This window comes from Schistocerca nitens, chromosome 11 (assembly GCF_023898315.1).
Source record: "Schistocerca nitens isolate TAMUIC-IGC-003100 chromosome 11, iqSchNite1.1, whole genome shotgun sequence".
Taxonomy (NCBI): Eukaryota; Metazoa; Arthropoda; class Insecta; order Orthoptera; family Acrididae; genus Schistocerca; species Schistocerca nitens.
Window position 1 is genome coordinate 127,571,100 of NC_064624.1, and position 7,124 is coordinate 127,578,223.

Sequence of the window (7,124 nt, forward strand, 5' to 3'; positions counted from 1 at the left end):
GAACGTCTCACACCACACGAGTGTAATCCCAATGTTTGCGTGAACGTGGAGAACTTGTTTGCACAGCAATCGCCTACATAGTGTAACTGAGGCGGAATAAGGAGAACCAGCCTGCATCGCCGAGGCACATGCTAAACCGCCTAAAAACCATCCAGAGACCTGCCAGTTCACCAGACCTCGACACATATCCGCTGAAGGATTCGTGCTGGGTACCAGGCGCTCCTTCTCGCCCAGAAAGCCGTGTGTTAGACCGCACGGCCAACCGGGTGGGCATGAAATTATGTTACTAAAGTGGCTAGAAATAGCGCCTCACATTTGTAAGTTTGGATTTGGTGCTTAGTGGCACGCTGAAGGTAGCTGGTTCACTTGAACGTCATTTCTTTATAGTGGTTGATGTGAACAAACCTCGCCCCACGAGCTTGCGGTGTGACGGAAATCTCAGGATTTGAACTCAGGGCCATCCGGACCACATTAACGCACGATTCTTCCATTCCATTCTTCGAGAGCCTTGTTTTAGGCAGAAGATTTCCTACTGCCCAAAGTTGAGTACAAGTTCACCCTCTCGATTGTGTGTTTCTGAAATCGATTGCTCGTGTCCATCACATGTTCATCAAATTGACGTTTTGCATAAAGTCTAGAATCTTCCAGACAGTGAGTGTAGTAGAATGCTAAGTGTAAACAGAACAATTAATAGTACCCTTCAGGTCAGGTAGCACCAAATTAATATTACCTTTTCAGTATGTGTAAAACTGAGTGAGAAAGGCGATAGCCGACATTGTAAACATTTGGTTATCTGTTGTTATTGGCATGTAAAGGGGCCGTTGTCACAAGTGTGATGGTTAATATTGTAAATACTAATTGTGGATAGGGCCTTGATATGCAAATGTTGTTAATAGATTATTACTGCTGATGAATTCATGTGTACGTGTAATCAATAAAGAAGTGTTGCAACTACAATCTGGTTGTGTTCCTGGTATACAAGATTAGCGTGTGCAACCGCCACACCACCTGGGACACATTGAAAACGGCCGTTTATAGACGACGTGACCCACCAACCTCTCTGAGGGATCTACGCCGAATCGTCGTTGAGGATTGGGACAATCTGGACCAACAGTGCCTCGATGAACATGTGGATGGTATGCCACAATGACTATAGGCATGCATCAATGCAGGAGGACGTGCTGCTGGGTATTAGAGGTAGCGGTGTGTACAGCAGTCTGGACCACCACCTCTGAAGGCCTCCCTATATGGCGTTGCAATGTGTAGTTTTCATGAGCAATAAAAGGGGCAGAAATGATGTTTGTGTAGATCTCTATTCCAAAAATGGTTCAAATGGCTCTGTTCACTATGGGACTCAACTTCTAGAACTTAGAACTAGTTAAACCTAACTAACCTAAGGACATCACACACATCCATGCCCAAGGCAGGATTCTAACCTGCGACCGTAGCGGTCTCGTGGTTCCAGACTGCAGCGCCTAGAACCGCACGGCCACTTCGGCCGGCGATCTCTATTCCAATTTTCTGTATAGGTTCCTAAACTCTCAGAAATGGGGTGATGCAAAACTTTTTTTGATGTGTGTATGAAGGTGATGAGAGAGGTGTCAAACCAGAGAATGCATTGGTGGACGGACGCAACTGCCCCTGAGAGGCTACTCGACATCGTCATTAATGGCTTGCCCAAGGCAGTGGATCCACAATTTCTACAAGATGAGATGCCGCATCTTGACTTTGGTGTGCGCAACGTAACGAGCGTCAAGTCGCGCGTCACTCACTCTGCTGGTTGTCGCCACCGATACCTCAGAGAATAGGCGGCTCTACCAGCTGAAATGGGTGACAACATCACGGTCACCGTGGACAGCCTCAAACATATGAGGGGTACTGTGCAGTGCTTCCGCTGCCAGGGGACGAGCCATGTTCCTCGCCACTGCTCCTGCGTGACGTGCGCAGCTGCCCACGCCAACAGTAACTGCCCTCTGCCATGTCAGTGGCCGCCCAACAGCCGTCGCAGTAAGGCGCTCCTTAGGCCGTCTGCGCGGTGAGCAGCGAGGTCGACCCGCGCAAAGTGGGTGGGTGGGATAACTGCAGGGGCGCAATCCTGAAGGAGGTCCCACCAGAGGCTGTGAAACTACTCACAAAGATGTTCAACGCCATCCTTAGGACCGGTGCCGGCCGGGGTGGCCGAGCGGTTCTAGGCGCTACAGTCCGGAAACGCGCGACCGCTATGGTCGCAGGTTCGAATCCTGCCTCAGGCATGGATGTGTGTGATGTCCTTAGGTTAGTTAGGTTTAACTATAGGTTCTAGGGGACTCATGATCTCAGAAGTTGTCCCATAGTGCTCAGAGCCATTTGAACCTTAGGACCGGTCACTACCCCTTCGCCTGGAAAGGTGGTGGCGAACCCTAAGGCAGGAAAAGACAACAGGCTGACGCAGAATTACCAGCCCATCAGCCTACTAGCTACAGTCTCAAAGGTATTTGAACGAATCTATGTCAGGAGACTCCACCGTCACGTCGTAGAAGGAGGCCCACTTCCCGACGAGCAGTTCGGCTTCAGGAGGTGGCACGGGACAGCACACCGACTGCTGCGACTAGTGGAGCAGTCGATGGGGACGCTGGAGAAGAGGGAGTACTTCTACACGTCCCCCGCGCCTTCGATAACTTGTGGCACAATGGACTAGTCTACAAGTTATTAGTGCAGGGAGTTCCAGTGTGACACGCCCGCCCGAGCCACTCCTACCTGGCGGGACGTACATTCCATGTGAAGATGGAAGACAGGACCTCAACAGCACGGGAGATAGCCGCCGGAGTCCCACAGGGCTCAGTATTGGGGCCCCTCTTGTATATGTGTTCAAATGTGTGTGAAACCTTATGGGACTTAACTGCTAAGGTCATCAGTCCTTAAGCTTACACACTACTTAACATAAATTATGCTAAGGGCAAACACACACACCCATGCCCGAGGGAGGACTCGAACCTCCGCCGGGACCAGCCGTATTGTCCATGACTGCAGCGCTTAGACCGCTCGGCTAATCCTGCACGGCCCACTTGTATACCCTAATTGTGAATATACGGAATACCTCTTTCTACTTGAAGAGATAGGCTAAAAACAGGAGGTTGCTCTAAATTTGGGAAGAAAGCCTATATTTTCAAAAGAACAGGAAATGACATAGCTAAGCATGTTCTTTTGATAGCAAAGACATTTTATGGAATATCATCGGTGGAGTTGAGATTAGTTTATGAAAATGCTGTGGAAAATAATATTCAGCATAATTTTAATAAAATATCAAAAAGAGGTGGACAGGATTGGCTCTCTGGGTTTCTTAGAAGAAATCCATCAGTCAGCATTCGCAAACCTGAGTCTACCGGTCTCAATCGGGTCTCAGCTTTTAATTCAAGGGAAGTTAACCCTTTTTTCTCAAATCTCACTACTGTGATGGACGTCCATAAGTTCGATGCCTCCAGGATTTACAATTTTGATGAGACAGGAATATCAACGGTTCAGAAGCCAGGAAAAATTTTAGCACCCAAAGGAGCTAAACAAGTTGGCTCAGCAACAAGCTGGGAGCGTGGGAAAAATATTACAGTGTGTTGTGCAGTGAGTGCCAGTGGGGTATATGTGCCACCAGTGTTTATTTTTCCGAGGCTGAGGATGACGCCAGCCCTACAGAGAGGACACCATTCAATATATGAATGTAGCAAGAATGGTTGGATGACTGAGGAGCTCTTCCCACAGTGGCTGAAATATTTTGCCAACTTTACCAAAGCCTCTAAGGACCACACCATTCTCTTGATTTTAGACAATCACACTAGCCATGTCTGTCTAGAAGCCTACAACTTTTGTAAAGACAATGGAATAGTAGTGTTAACACTGCTGCCTCAGTGCTCACACAGACTACAACCTTTAGATGCGACCTTTTTCAGTAGCCTGAAGGCTGCATTTAATCAAGAATGTGACAGTTTTATGAGGTCTAATCCCCACCAGAAAATATCTCCTTATGACGTTTGTCCTATCTTTAGCAAAGCCTTCATGAGGATTGCTAATATTGAGAAGGGTATCTCTGGCTTTAGCAAAACAGGAATTTTCCTTCCACCACATTTAATGACGAGGATTTCATGTGTGTGCAGTCAGACGAAGAAATAGGCCTAGCTTTACCAGTTATTGGGGATTGCAGCGCTAATAAGGATGAAAGTAGTGACACAGTTGAGCTCTGTTCTTCGGAGACAGCGACTGGTGTCCCCGATGATAGAGACAAAGCCTTAGGCCTACACGTTCAGCCTGAAGTTCGGCTACAATTCAAAGATATTTCTCCCTTACCAGGACCTCTTACCCTGAAGAAAACTGCCACACAACATCATTCCTCAATTTTTACTTTGACTCCTAACAAAGCTAGTTTACAAAAAGCAGTAGAGAGCAAAAAAGCAAAATTAATAAATGGAGAAAGAAAATCAGTGCTAAAGCCTAAGGGAAAAAGCAAGTTCAGAAAGTTTGCTTCAAAGATAAGACCTCAAAAATTTGAAACAAAGAAATGTCGACGGAATTTTTCTTTTGATGCTTCATCGGATGATGATTTGGACCTACCATTGCACAAACTTTGTAGCGATGATGAGATGGATGACGTTGACCCTTTCGGAAAAACTAGTTTAAGCTTACAAGCAAGAATGGAACTTTTAGGGACGACGACTCTGTTTGCATGCTTTGCGGAGAGTTTGGGAAAAACAGGGAGCTGTGGTTTCGATGTGTGATTTGCAGTGGATGGGTTCATTCAGAGTGTAGTTAGTGCATGTGACACACCTGAAAACTATATTTGCAAATACTGCCATTAAAACAGGGGATAAATGTGTTCAGAGACAAGTTGACATCATAATCCAATAATTTTGTTTTACCAGTAAAAGGATTTTCTGTCTTTAGAAACTTTAATAAGTTGTAAAATTTATGTTTTTCAACTCTAAATAAATTCTGAATTTCAAATTTCTTATTTTGATTTATTTTTACAGAGTTTTTGTCATTTTATGTGCTATGCTGTATCATAAGATATATTGCGCGGTATTACCTCACCCCTCGGGATAATACCGTGCAACATAACACTTTTGTAAAACGGATGTAGGAACGTAAATCGATTTAATATAGCAATTATGAAGCCATAAACGTGTAGGGCATTGATTTCTTGCCCAAAAAAAAGTGTTCAGCATTTTATTTGAGTTCGAAAAATACGAAATATTTGAATAATGGCTTATGTTCACGGTATTTCCCCGCTCTTCCCTACTTAGTTGAATTGACAGCCTTGAGAATTGTACTATTTATCGAATAATCGAATTCCAACGGATTTCTTTTGGAACTCATGTGGATCACCTCACACTTTTCGTTATTTAGCGTCAACTGCCACCTGCCACACCATACAGCAATCTTTTCTAAATCGCTTTGCAACTGATACTGGTCTTCGGATGACCTTACTAGACGGTAAATTACAGCATCATCTGCGAACAACCTAAGAGAACAGCTCAGATTGTCACCCAGGTCATTTATATAGATCAGGAACAGCAGAGGTCCCAGGACGCTTCCCTGGGGAACACCTGACATCACTTCACCCTACCTCCTCCACCGCTCCGATAATCCCCTCCTGATTGCGCGTGGCGGAGTTGCCATTGGTCACCACCGCCAGATCCCCGTTCGGCTCCAACCTCTCCTTCCCGACCCCACCGAACACCTGATCCTTAGTCTCTTCTTCCCTGGCCTTACCGTTACCTGCGCCACCATCTATGTCCATCCCAACGCCCTTATTCCTTTCGACTTCCTCTCCCACATCGATCATACCTTCTCCTCCTACATGATCGCCGCCGACCTCAATATCCATAGTCGTTCCGCTGCCCAGTTATGGCGGTGGCATCGGTTCCTCTCCTCCCTTCAAGGCGACCTCATCCCCATCCCCCAGCACACCCGTCCCGAATCCAAATCCACTCCTGATGTTATCCTCTCCTCCCCCAACCTCCTTGGCCGCATAACGGTGGATGTCCTGGAGCCTATTGGTAGCGACCATCACCCTGTCCTCCTCATCGTTGCAGACGGTCGTCACCCACGCCCCGACCCTCGTAATGACCCTCCCCCTAAGTACGTCCATGATTATTCCCGTGCCAACTGGAATGCCTACCGGGATACCCTCTCCACCCAGGTCGATAGCCACCCTTTCACCTACCACCATCCCGATGATGTCACCCATGCCGCCTCCTTTCTCCAGCAGACCTTGTCTGAGGCCGTGGAGGCCCACGTCCCTACTGTCGCCATCCACCCCAACGTCCTACCTTACCTCCACAGGCCGTCCTCCTCCTCCGTGAATCCCGACGTCTCTACCGTGCCTTCCTCCGCACGCGTGACCCAGACACACTACGACGCCACTGGCAACTCCAGTGACACATTCGTAATTTGCTCGCGGCTAAGAAACGCCGGGACTGGTGACAGACCTGCACTCGTTTAAATGCTACCCTACCAATCAACTCGTCCAAGTTCTGGTCGGCCTTCTGTCGCCTTACCGGAACTAAACCCTCCCCCTACTATCCTCTTCTCCATGATGATCACCCTTTCCCTGACACCCTTAGTAAAGCCAATCACTTTGCCTCCTACCTCTCCGATGTATTATCCATCCCCGATGATCCCCAGTTCGATTACTCCCTCTTCCCGGATGTCTGCGATCGAACTGACACCTCTGTCCCTCCCCTCGCTCCTGGTTTCCAGTACTTGGACAACATTGCACACACAGAACTCAATGCCCCTATCACTACACAGGATCTCATTGCTACACTCCGCACAAAACGCAACACCGCTCCTGGTCACGATCGTGTCACCTACCGTCACTTTTGTAAAGCTCCTGTCGCTTTCCTCTCCACTCTGGCTAGGCTCTACAATGTAGTCCTGTCCACCGGTTACTACCCCGACCTGTGGAAAACCTCCCATATCCTCATGTTTCTTAAACCTGGCAAACCGCCGTCACCGGTCTCCTCCTACCGTCCCATCAGCCTTACCTCGGTCTTCAGCAAGGTCCTGGAGTCTATCCTCACCCGACACATCCACCAGCATATCCGCCAGCACGGCCTCCTTCCCGTTACCCAGTGTGGCTTTCGGCCGTCCTTCTC